A 13,211-nucleotide genomic window follows, 5' to 3' on the forward strand; every position below is an offset into this window, starting at 1 on the left:
ACAAATGAGATTAGAGCATTTGGGCAATTCAGGAGGCCTCAACTGGCACTTCGAGGGTGTGCCTGAATTCTTCCGGAGCCCAGGGTCCAGAAGTGTCTTTGGACAGACAGGAGCCAGAAGCACTTCAGATCACAGAGTGAGATGGGCTTGGTTTCCAGTTGTTGGTTTTGTTTGCTTTTTCCCTCTGCCTTTGTTCTCTCTTTCCTTTCCCTGCTCCCGTTTATTTATGTTTAAACACGTCCTGTGTCGCTGCCTGAGCTGAGTGGCTGGAGAGTCAATGATGGCCTGGATTCTACTTCTTCTTCCCCTGTGAGGTCTCTGGCTCCTCAGCTCCGTGACAGTTTTCCCTGGGCTCTGGGAAAAAGATGCGTCTGTGGATGTCGGAATATTTGGCTGGTGCAGCTCTGCCTTGTGTCTGCTTTCTCTTCTCTCTCCCAGGGGGTCTGCTCGCTCCCCCGCTGTTCTTCCTGGTCACTTCCGCAGTGGCATCTGGGCCACAGACACTGTTTTCCCCTAATTGCATTTCAGCCAAGGAGAGCCACGCTAATAGAGGGACCTCAGGAGAGAGGCCTGGCAGAGCTTGGCAACAGGTCTGCCATTTCTGCATAAGATTTTGGTAAAAAAGAGAAATAAAAAGGTTTATTTTGGATGCCAATGCCCCTTTCCCTTCCAAACAGATCCCTCTCCTCTTTGTAGTTTTATTTTTTTCCTTGAGGTATAATCAGGGGTCCCCACACTTTTTACACAAGGGGCCAGTTCACTGTCCCTCAGACCGTTGGAGGGCTGCCACATACAGTGCTCCTCTCACTGACCACCAATGAAAGAGGTGCCCCTTCCGGAAGTGCCGCGGGGGCCGGATAAATGGCCTCAGGGGACCTCATGCGGCCCGCAGGCCGTAGTTTGGGGACGCCTGAACTAGATAAACCTGTCCAATGCACTACACGTGCAGCTTGATGGATTTTTACGTGTCTACACCATGCCACCACCATCCAGATGAAGATGTGGAACTTCCTCATCACTCCAAAGGTTGTGTAATGACCCTCTCAGTTAGTACCCCCCAATCACAGAGGCATCCGCTCTCCTGGCCTTTATCACCAGAGATTGATTGATAAAATTTTTTTTTAAAAATATTTATTTATTTATTGATTTTAGAGAGAGGAGAGAGAGAGAGAGAAAGGATGGGGGGGGACAGGAAGCATCAACTTGCTTGTTGTATGTGCCTTGACTGGGCAAGCCCAGGGTTTCGAACCCGCAACTTCAGCATTCCAGGTTGATGCTTTATCCACTGCGCCACCACAGGTCAGGCGATTGACTGAGTTTTAACTATAAAATGGAATCTTCCAGCATTGTCTCTTTCTGTGTCTGGCTTCTTTCACCCAACATCATGTCTATGAGTGTGAGCCCTGCTGTGTGTACCATGGTTCTCCTCCAGGTTTTTTGTTTGTTTGTTTTTGGTTGTTGTTTTGTTTTATTTGATTCCTCACTCTGCAGGGGTGTAAAGCCATCAGCTCACAGATCTGGTTTTGCCCCCATCCACAGTCTGGGAGGTGACATTTCCTGTGGGCACTTTCGCTCCCAATGTGACCTGCAGATTCTGCCCAAGGGCCAGTGCAGCCTCAGGCATCAGATCCGCTGTTTCTTCCAGGCTGCCAGGCCAGGAGCCTCGGGTTGGAAACCTCCCTGACTCAGGTATACAGGAAGAACCTGGAGCAGCCCAACATGTGGGTGGGCTTCAGAAATAATGGTCCAATTTGCAAACATGCATTTGGCAAAGAGAAACATCATTTAAGTCTGGTGACTTTCAGCACAGGACAGCCCTTTCCTTCTTGGATTTGGGTGATGGCGCCTGACCTGGGCCTCATGCGAAGTCTCACCTTCCATTCATCAACTTACTGTTGGCAGCTGAGCTCCCTGGGCCCATTCTTGTCCTGCTATTCCTCTGCTCCTAAACCTTCAGTGGCTCCCCACTGAAGTGGCACTGCTCTCCTGACATTTAATTAAGAAGCTCCCAGAGCTAGCCAGCTGACTCTCCCCTCCTATTCTGCTACTAATCTCAGGCAGATGCTGCCTCCCCCTTTTTTTTTTTTTTTTTGTATTTTTCTGAAGCTGGAAATGGGGAGAGACAGTCAGACAGACTCCCCGCATGCGCCCGACCGGGATCCACCCGGCACGCCCACCAGGGGCGAAGCTCTGCCCACCAGGGGTCGATGCTCTGCCCCTCCCGGGCGTCGCTCTGCCGCGACCAGAGCCACTCTAGCACCTGGGGCAGAGGCCAAGGAGCCATCCACAGCGCTCGGGCCATCTTTGCTCCAATGGAGCCTTGGCTGCGGAAGGGGAAGAGAGAGACAGAGAGGAAGGAGGGGGGGGCAATGGAGAAGCAAATGGGCGCTTCTCCTATGTGCCCTGGCCAGGAATCGAACCCGGGTCCCCTGCATGCCAGGCCGACGCTCTACCGCTGAGCCAACCGGCCAGGGCCGCTGCCTCCCTTTTTGAGCAGCTGGGACGATGAGCTTGGGTTGTGACAGCTAGTGTGATCTAATTTTCTCTTTTCTTCTTCTAGATCTTAGAGACACTCTTCTATTCTACTTCAGGGAAGTTCCAGGTAGCCTAGCCCATTGTGTCTAGTCTTGGTTTCCAAGGTCATTTCATGGACCAAGATGCCTGCTCCAGCTCCAGCCATCATGACTGTATCCCAACTAGTACGGAGGAAGAAAGAGAAGAGGGGTGTCAACTGGCCCTAAGGCCAGGCCTCTCTTGTTCCATCAAGGCATTCTCACTTCAGCTTTGGGGCACAGTCTTCAAGTAAAGTGTGCTTTTTAAGCCAGAGGGAAACTGGTTTATATAGTTAGAAATCCCCACCCATGGTCTCTGATTGGTCAGAATAGAGGCTCTCTGATTGGTTAGAGCTATGCTGCTCCGATTGGGTGCCTCAGTCTTACTGGTTGTAATACGACTCCAGGAACTCCTTTATAAGGGCTGGTTCAGATGGCAGAAACATTGTGCAGACAAGCAGGCAGTCTATCCTAGAGGCTTCTTTGAGGGGTGCAGTTTATGTGAGAGGCCCCTGTGCAGAAATGGCTGCCAGGCTTTGCTTTTTAAAAAGGTTTTAAAATTTTGAGCCCAGGTAGCCCTTAGGAGCCCTTCTTACTCCTCAGGGTTCACAAAGGTTAGTAATGATAATAGCAGCAAACACTTATGCATCATTTACCTTATGCCAACCACTGTTCCAAGTACATTTAATTTTCATATAAACGTATGAAGTACTATTACTAGCCTCATTTTACAAATGAATGGAGACACAGGTTATGTAACTTGTGCAAGGTCACTCAGCTAGGAAGTGACTGAGCCAAGATTTGAACACCAGCAGTCGCATTCTAGCTTGTAGGCTGCTAAGCCCTCTGGTTTTGTACTTCTCGCTTCCCAGTCTTTGAACGCCCCTCCCCCACCCCGGGGCAGCCTGAAAGCTTCTTGAAGACAAGGCTCGGGCCCATGAGTGCCATAAATGGTGGGTGGCAGGTCATACTGCCTGGTAGCTCTCGGGCTGCTCATACTCCTCAGGCTCTGGGGTGGATGGGATCTTTGTTTTGGAAATTGCCCCCCCCCAGCCCCCTGTAGCCTCTGGGTGGGCTAGGTAAGGGTGGGGGTGGGGGCTCTGGAAGCCAAGTTGTTCCTCCGGTTGGGCTGCCTTGCCTCTGCGGGGAGCCTAGTCTTATTAGAATGCCTTTATCCTGACTCCCACCGGAAGTTCCTCGTTCCTGTGTAATTACATTAAGCTTTTATGATGGAGATCTGGGTAGCTAGCAGCATTATTTTGCAGGGGCGGGCTGCATTCCTGGTGTCTGGGTTTACCTTCTCTCTGTCTGTGCCCTGGAATGCGGGTCTGTGGACAGGTCCTCCTGCCAAGCCCAAACCATGGGGTCCCCTAGCAGCACACTGGGGGCAGCTGAGGAGCCAGAAGTACCATATACCCGCAATTTCCTGAATCCTGTGGGTCAGAAAGCCTGTCCTGCCCTGCAGGGTAGAAGGGGGAGGCTTGGGTCTGAAAATGAGCCCCTTTAGCAGCTGACATCTGCTTGCCAAGGTGGCCCCGGGTCTGACTGGGAGGTCAGGGATTTCTTAGCCTGGACATCCCACCCAGGGTCACCTGTACTTTGCTTTTCAGACATTGACTAAGCTTGTGGTCTGCTTCACACACATAACTGTGTGTGTGTGTGTGTTTGTGTGTAGGGCTTTTTTTTCTTTTAAAATAACTTCTTAAAAAACGAGTTGTAAGCAATACTAACATGAAAGGAGGACCCAATCTCACACCCTATACAAAAGTAACCAGATAGGTTAAAAATTTAAACATTACACACACACACACACACACCAAACAAACAAACAAACAGAAAAAAACAACAAAAAACCCTAAAAACTTGAGGTGAAATCTCATAGTGGACCATTTAATAGTGGTAAGAAGTCTCCCCCCACCCAATCACAAGTGACCAAAAACATGAGAAGATGCTTATTTGTTCATTTATAATCAAAGAATGCAAATATGGGTTTTGGAGAGGGTTTTGAGCTATATAGCCAGGTTGGAGGTCATGGGCCCTTCTACAGAGGACAGCAGGATCAGGAAGGTCAGAGGTGGGTTTCACCCCCCCCTCCATTTTTTTTTGTGACAGAGACAGAGAGAGGGACTGTAAAGCCAGTAGCCACAGCCACCATCACAGCCGCCTGGCCAGTGCAGGTTCGCATTAGATTCGGACAGACAGTAATGAAAGAACGGAGCCAAGAACTGGTGGGCCATTACCTTTAATCCTAGCTTGCACCCAGCAGGCAAGTAAAAACACACAGTGGGAAAACACTTCCCTTTCCATTCAGGGCTCCCAAAGCCACTGACTTATCCGAGTTTCCTAGAATCAGAGGTTTCTACCTCACCAGCCTTATTCACCTCTGTTCCCCATCTCCTTCTCTCTGCACAAACTGGCTTCTCCTTCAGCACTCTGTCATCTTGGCTGCCTCTCCTCTCCTCCACATGGCCTTTCTCTCCTCTCCTCTCCTGAGCTCTTCCTAGAACATAATTACTCTTCCCCGGAACAACATGATCTCCCCTTTTAAAACCTTTTGGTGCAGAAAGCCCTCCCCCAACACATATTAACATAACCACGCCCATCCCAAGCAAGAAGGGCAACTGATATTATCACCTGGGTGACGGGCTTCCACATGGGCAGCGCCATCTTTAACAAAACAAGCATAATATATTTTATCTGCCCAAAAGGGACAGATAGGGACAGATAGGAACAGGTAGACAGGAAGGGAGAGAGATGAGAAGCATCAATTCTTCGTTGCAAAACTTCAATTGTTCATTGATTGCTTTCTCATATGTGCCTTGACCAGGGGGCTCCAGCAGAGCAGTGACCCCTTGCTCAAGCCAGCGACCTTGGGGTTTTGAACCTGGGTCCTCTGCATTCCAGTCCGACACTCTATCCACTGTGCCACCGCCTGCCTTCCCCCCCCCAAATTTATTTATTTATTTATTTATTTTATTTTTTACAGGAACAGAGAGAGTCAGATAGAGGGATAGATAGGGACAGACAGACAGGAACGGAGAGAGATGAGAAGCATCAATCATCAGTTTTTCGTTGAGACACTGTAGTTGTTCATTGATTGCTTTCTCATATGTGCCTTGACCGTGGGCCTTCAGCAGACCGAGTAACCCCTTGCTCGAGCCAGTGGCCTTGGGTCCAAGCTGGTGAGCTTTATGCTCAAGCCAGATGAGCCCACACTCAAGCTGGCAACCCCGGGTCTCGAACCTGGGTCCTTCCGCATCCTAGTCCGACGCTCTATCCACTGTGCCACTGCCTGGTCAGCTCCCCCCCCAAATTTAAAAGTACATAATTACTTTTGAATTCGAACAGAACATCTTTTTACAAAATTTTAAAAATCAATGCATACCTCTTGTAAAAGCTGAAGGAAATAGGGAAAATAATTATAATTGTTATACTAATTGATTCTGTAACTAGTATATATGCCTGATCCTACTCTAAGATCTTGATATGGATAATCTCATTGACTCTTCACAACGCACTGAGATATGTACTACTGTGACTCTCTTTCACAGATGAGGAAACCGAGCATTGAGAGACTAGGTAGCTTTCTCTCAATTGCACAGCTATCTAGTCCAGGGGAGCTAGAATCCCAAAGCAAATTAAAGACCCCCATAACCCCATTTTCCTTACAGATGATGACTATGTAGGTCTTAGAAGACATTCCCTGTGTTTTGTGAGTATGTGTGTGCACACGGGAGGGCCTTCAAATTCCAGATGTGGGATGGAATCTTGTGCCCTGACAATTTCCTTCTTTGTCCTTTTCCCTCTTTCTTGCTTTGGCCTTGACTTGGGACTTTTTCTCTACTTTTTTTTTTTTTTGGGGGGGGGGAGCTTTCCAAAATACATCTGCAGAGTCTCTTCTGCCCAGTCAAGAAATCAAAGCCTCTCTAGTGAAAGAGACAGCCTCTGCGTGCCTGGTCTTTTCCTACCAAAGCAGAGGAAACCAGGAAGACCACCTGGCGGCAGCATCCTTGGAGAGAAAAGAACCTCAGTGGTGACCCTTGCCCTGCACGTGGGGAGTAAGCAGGTTGGCAGGTGTGGGGTTCAGTGGGTGATGTGGCCAGAGACTCTACCCAGCTTCCCAAATGCCTGCAGGAACTGGACCTGTGTCTGGTTCAGCCAAGTCAAACCCCGTAACCGATGTTTAGAAAGGGCTGTGGACAGTGTAATAGAGAAAATGTTCTGGATACAGAAGCCAACTTCAAGGAGCACTGGCCAGGAGTCAGCGTTCAGCAGAGTGATAGTCCAAGGCGTGCAGAACAACCCAGCATGCCCTTGTCCTCACCCCCTACCCCACCCACCCCACCCCACCCCACCCCTGGCCTGTGTTCCTTTTCACCTTCCACAGCTGCACACTCCTCATTGTTCGGGAACAAAGGCAGTTCATATTTGTGAAAAAGAGAAAAAATAAACTCAGCTGAACTCATCTTGTTTGTGAGTGGTTGGCTCCGGCCCTTGAATCGGAGAGTCTCACAGGGTGGATGGCAGTGGAAGGGCCCTGGGGACCGCTTGGTTGGACGGGAGCGGGGGCAGGGAGGTGCAGCAGGGCACGAACAGTGGGTGATTTATGATGCCAATAAGCACAACGGCTCGGTCTTTGCTGTTTCCTCTTGTGTTGTGTCTGAGCGCAGGCCCCTTGGAACATCACCTGTGTGTGCTGAGGCTGTGGCCACGGCCCATTTGGGCTCAAAAACCCAGCTCCTCTGCCTCCTGCTCCTGGGCACCCCTCCCTGCTGGGGGCCCAGGAAAGCCCCCCACCCCTAAACTCCAGTCTGAAGGGCAGTGGGAAGGTGCGTGGAGATGGGGAGTGTGAGTTGATGATCAGGGACCTGGTTTCCTCTTTGAGACACAGCCTGGGATGTGTAGACTCAGAGGGCCTTTTGGAAAATTATCCAGTGAGAAGAATTCACTCTGATCTACTCTGGCCTTTTGGAAAGTCAGCCAGTGAGTAGAATTCACTCTGGCAGCTGTCTTGCTGCTTTGAGCTTCAGCAAGCTGGGCCTGGGCTGTCCCACACTGGGATTCTGGGGAGCCAGAGGTATTAACATTTCTTGAGTGCCTAATGTGTGCCAGGCACTGGGCTAAACTGTGAACATTTCATTTCTGTTCTTTCAACTTCACGATCTTACCCTGACATCAGCTTCATCTTACGGAGAGGAAAGCGAAGCTCAGAGAGCGTAAGTAACTTACTCGAAGACCACAGCTAGTAGTAGATGGAGGAACTGGGATTCCAGTCTCTCTCAGGACCAAGGAACCCTAGCCTACTTCAATGCTTCAGGGTTGAGTTGGCTGAGCGGCAAGCCCAGGGGGACTCCAAAGAGGACACGGGATCCAGGCTCCCAGAATCCCCCCCGAGTGAACCTAGACCACTTTCTAATAACAGACCGTTGGTAACGTCTGTGGAGTCTGAGGCCTACTGTGGCCTCTGCATCTTTTGCTGTTAGGCAATCTGTGTGTTCACCTTGAGGACTGAGAAGTTTTTCTTTCTGAAAGTTTGAATTCTAGACTAACTCCATCTGGCTTGTTGGCTTCTAGTGCTGTTGCCGACTGCAGAGAGACAGAGAGCAACACTGACCTGGCAGCTAGTGGGTGTCGGCGTTCTGGCTTCCCACCATGGGCTTTGGCCTTGGCTGCTCTCAGCTGTCAAGGTCACTACGGAGCTCATCTTTGTTTGGCCATTTGTTGGGCTAAGAGGGAACAGGCAGATGGTTCTCCTGGCCATGGGTGGCCATCCCGCCCCCTTCTCCCTTAGTTGACTCCCATGTGTCCCATCCCTTCCTCCAAAGGAGAGCCTGAACAAAGGCCTTTCTCTTTCCTGTAGGAACTCAGGTGCTGGAAACCATGATGTTTTAGCTTGAGGAAAACAAACCCAGTCAAAATCGAAACATTGCCTAGAATTCCAGTGCCTGTGACTTCCCTTCTACTGTGCCGTTTCAGCAGCTTGAGCCTTCCCCCATGGTATTGCCGGAGCAGGCTGAGAGCGTCTCCTGCCAGTGCCGGGCCAGCGGCTCCTGACGGCTGCCTGGCCGCCCGGGAAGGCTATTGGGCTGCTCCACAGAGTATCCGCACACTCCCTGTGGACCCAGCCACATCCCCTGTGTGTGTGTGTGTGGGGGGGCGGGTGTCTGGGGATACAGACCGGGTGTCTCCTTGTCCCCATTCACCCGCTGCTCTCTGCACTCTGGTCCACATGGAGAGAAACCTTGGCAAGGTGGCCTGGGTCTAGGGGTTCGAGGACACAGCTACAAGCCCTTCTTGGGAGGTCCTGGCTAAGGACAAGTTGCCAGACACCCTGCAGTTTAGTCCATTCCTCCCTGGGGAGTTATGATTTTTCTTCCAGGACTTCTGGAATGTTCTTAAACCGGGTTATAGAGAGAAAGGAAACGGCCTGGCTTCTCTTCCTCTCGCCCCCGCACACTCTCCATTCACGAAGATTGATTTCCTATCAGAGCTCAGTAATTTCCAAATGGTCAGCGGCCTCCAGACTGCTGGGAGGACAGGGAGAGAGCTGCGGAAGAGGCCACCCACCTTCCAGGTGATGGCTCGGAGTGGGAGCACTCCCGAGGGCCCGGCCACCGCCGACGACACAGGCCCAGACAGAGATTTGTTCTTTGTCTGTGACCAAGAGGTTTTCAGGCCCCTTTGGTATGAAGATTTCCCTGGCGCTCGGCGAACTGGCGCTCTGGGGTGTGACAGACAGGGACAGCTGGCGTTCACGAGGCAGGGAGGCTCACCAGCAGGCAGGCCAGGGGGCTGGTCAACAGCACTGAGTTTTCAAGTCAGGTAGAACTGGATTCAAATGCTGCTTCCATGATAGGAACTCCAGGGAGCTATTTCCTTTCCCAGAACCGTAGTCTTCTGGTCTTTAAATTGGGGACAATAACATATTCTTCCCAGGGTTATTGAGAGCGTTCAATCATATAAGACTTGTAAGAGCTGGGTGCAGTGCCTGCCTCACAGCGGGTGCTCGGGGTGGTGGCTGCTATTAGTCATCGGTCATGTCTCCCTGCCCTTGGCAAGCGCCCTCTCCCCTCCAGTGCTGACCAGGGCCAAAGGGGCCCTGGGAAGTTATCTGAAAAACCTATTCATATCTGGTGACAAGGCCCAAAAGTTAGCATTGGAAATATTTGCATTTTAACCTATTTCAGCCTTGTGGGCTAAATTTATCCATTCAATAAACATTTATTGAGATACTAGCTAGCTTATACTATACTGGACAAGCACATTTGCTATCTAACTCAATCTTTGTACCAGCACTATGAAGAGGAGATTAGTATCCTTCCCATTTTACAGATGAAGAAACAGGTTCTAAGGAGTTAAGTCACTAGCTCAAGGTCCCGCGTCCAGGCTTAACTGGCTCCTGCGCTGTGACAAGCCCTGGGGGTGTAGAGAGCAGTGAAAGACATCCTCAGTTGCAAGGAGCAACTGTCCCTGTCTGTCACACCCCAGAGCGCCAGTTTGCTGAGCATCAGGGAAATCTTCATGCCAAAGGGGCCTGAAAATCTTTTGGTCACAGACAAAGAACAAATCTCTGTCTGGGCCTGTGTCGTTGGTGGTGGCCAGGCCCTGGGGGGTGTGCCCCCTCTGAACCATTGCCTGGAATGGGGGTGGCCTCTTTCGCAGCTCTCTCCCTCTCTTCCCAGTCCAGAAATGGAGACAGGCAAAGACATCAGATCACCAAAAGGTAAGAATGGCAGTAAGCACAGGGTATTGTCATTGTCAGAGGCAGATTTAGCGACGGGCACACCGGTGCACCCCCTGGGCCCTGACTTCTGAAAGGCCCTGCAAAACCTCAACTTTACACTTTTTTCTAATGTAAGGGGCCCAATATTTTCTTCTGCACCCGGGGCCTCAATTGACCTTAATCTGCCTCTGGGTATTATAGGGCCCAGAGTAGGGACACTGGGGATATTTAGAAGCACAGAGTTGGGTGCGTTAACTCATTTGATTCTTCCCTGTGCAAATCTGAAGTCATACAGTACAGTATAAAGTTTATTCTCCCACATTCAGAGGGCTCAGCCTATCTGCTCAGGATCAGCTCACCCCAGCCAGAGAAGACCTTGGGCTTCAAGCCTGCGACCGTGGGCCCAAGCCAAAGTTTCTTTAAAATATCAAGTTATGGGCTGTCCTGTGGTGATGCAATGGATAAAGTGTCGACCTGGAATGCTGAGGTCATCGGTTCAAAATCCCGGGTTTGCCTGGTCAAGGCACAAACGAGAAGCAACTACTATGAGTTGATGCTTCCGCTCCTCATTCCACCTTACTCTCTCTCTCATCCAAGTACTAACCAGGCCTGGCCCTGCTTAGCTTCCGAGATCGGACGAGATCGTGTGTGTTCAGGGTGGTATGGCCGTAGACCACCTTACTCTCTCTCTACCCTCTCTCTAACATCAATAAATAAAATCTTAAAAAGAAATGTCAAATTATGAGACCCTGGACAGATAGCTCGATTGGTTGGAGTGTTGTCCTGATGCATAGAGGTTGCTGGTTCAATCTTGGGTCAGGGCGCATACAGAAACAGATGAACATTTTGCTCTCTCTCTCCCCTGTCTCTCTCTAAAAAAAAGATAAATAAAATAAATAAAATGTCAAATTACATCCAAGGCTTACATTAGAATCAAGAGATGTCCCCCTCTTCTTATGTATCTTCCAGAGATTATCAAGGCATAGAGGAAGATCTATGTATATGATTGTATGTAAATATATCCTTTTCAAAAACTGCACATGATAGCTCAGTATAAGCAAACAGCATGATGCGTATATAAAAGCATGTCATCCTCCTGACTGTTTCCCTTTCTGAAGGTCACCCCTGTTGTCAGCTTCTAATACAAGGTTGCATATATATTTCCTTTTTAAAAAGACAAATAATGGCATCCTATTAAGGAACGATAAAGTTTTTGTGCATCCCATTTGTTCACTTAATGCTATGTCTCACAAAGCATGCTGCATCAATATCTATAGCTCTATTGTGTTCTTTTTAACGGCAGCCTAGCATTCTATTATGAGAATGTGCCAGACTTGATTTAACCAGTCTCCTATTAATGGATATTCATTCAGATTATTTCTTCTTCTTCTTCTTTCTCCTCCTCCTCCTCCTCCTCCTCCTCCTCCTCTTCCTCTTCTTCTTTTTTTTCTTCTTCTTCTTTTTTTAGTGCGCATGTGAGTGTGAGAGACAGACAGGAAGGGAGAGAGACAAGAAGCATCAATTCTTCGTTGCGACACTTCAGTTGTTCATTGATTGCTTTCTCATATGTGCCTTGACAGGGAGGGGGGCTCCAGCTGACCCAGTGATCCCTTGCTCAAGCCATTGACCTTGGGCTTCAAGCCCGTGACTGTGGGCCCAAGCCAGCAACCTCTGGGCTCAAGCCAGTGACCATGGGGTCATGTCTATGATCCCATGCTCAAGCTGATGATCCCACACTCAAGCTGGTGAGTCCATGCTCAAGCTGGCGACCTTGAGGTTTTGAACCTGGGTCCTCAGTGTCCTAGGCCAACACTCTATCCACTGCGCCACTGCCTGGTCAGGTCAGGTTGCTCTGGTCCTTTTTAGCTACAAATAACCTGGCTCTGAACATCCCTTTACATAGGCTTCTACTCACATGTGGTGCATGTGTATGCCTTCGCTGGAGAAAGGGTATGCATGTTAACATGAAACACCATTAAGGCATACTTAACTATATAAAATCCATTCCTAAGATCTCATTCAAAGAAAAGACTTAATAAGGGTAGAATTTTGACCATCAGCAAGGGGTACTGTTTCTCTGAATACAGTCTGCCTGCTCATCTTTTTTTTTTTTTGTATTTTTCTGAAGCTGGAAACAGGGAGAGACAGTCAGACAGACTCTCGCATGCGCCCGACTGGGATCCACCCGGCACGCCCACCAGGGGCGACGCTCTGCCCACCAGGGGGCGATGCTCTGCCCCTCCGGGGCGTCGCTCTGCCGAGACCAGAGCCACTCTAGCGCCTGGGGCAGAGGCCAAGGAGCCATCCCCAGCGCCCGAGCCATCTTTGCTCCAATGGAGCCTTGGCTGCGGAAGGGGAAGAGAGAGACAGAGAGGAAGGGGGGGTGGAGAAGCAAATGGGCGCTTCTCCTATGTGCCCTGGCCGGGAATCGAACCCGGGTCCCCCTCACGCCAGGCCGACGCTCTACCGCTGAGCCAACTGGCAGGGCTGCCTTCTCATCTTGAGAGTGGTTCTCCCCTCTGTCCAGCTCTAAGTCCGAGTCCCAGCGAGCAAAGGTGGCTGGGGTGCCTTGGCTCCTGAACCCCTTGGGGGGGAGCGGCTCAATGGTGTTCTCTGTGGGCAGAAGTTCCCTTTCTAATCAGTTTTCCCACCGCATTTCATTGGCGGCTAAGAAAGACTTTCATAACTTTTGCTATCTTTACAATATGTCGTTCAAATTTAAAACATGCTAAAAGGGAGAAAATATTTATAGAATTTTTCTCTGGAAGGGAAAAAAATCCTACTTTTAAGCCTAGCCAATGACATTTCTGGAAACCACAGAGGGAAAACAGCAACAACTTGCAGAAGATAAAATGGACTAATTACACAACAGATCTCTAATTTAAGAAACTAGCTGCATTCTTCTGTTTTTTTTTTCTTTTAAAGATGACAGAGAA

Source organism: Saccopteryx bilineata, chromosome X (genome assembly GCF_036850765.1).
Source record: "Saccopteryx bilineata isolate mSacBil1 chromosome X, mSacBil1_pri_phased_curated, whole genome shotgun sequence".
Classification (NCBI taxonomy): domain Eukaryota; kingdom Metazoa; phylum Chordata; class Mammalia; order Chiroptera; family Emballonuridae; genus Saccopteryx; species Saccopteryx bilineata.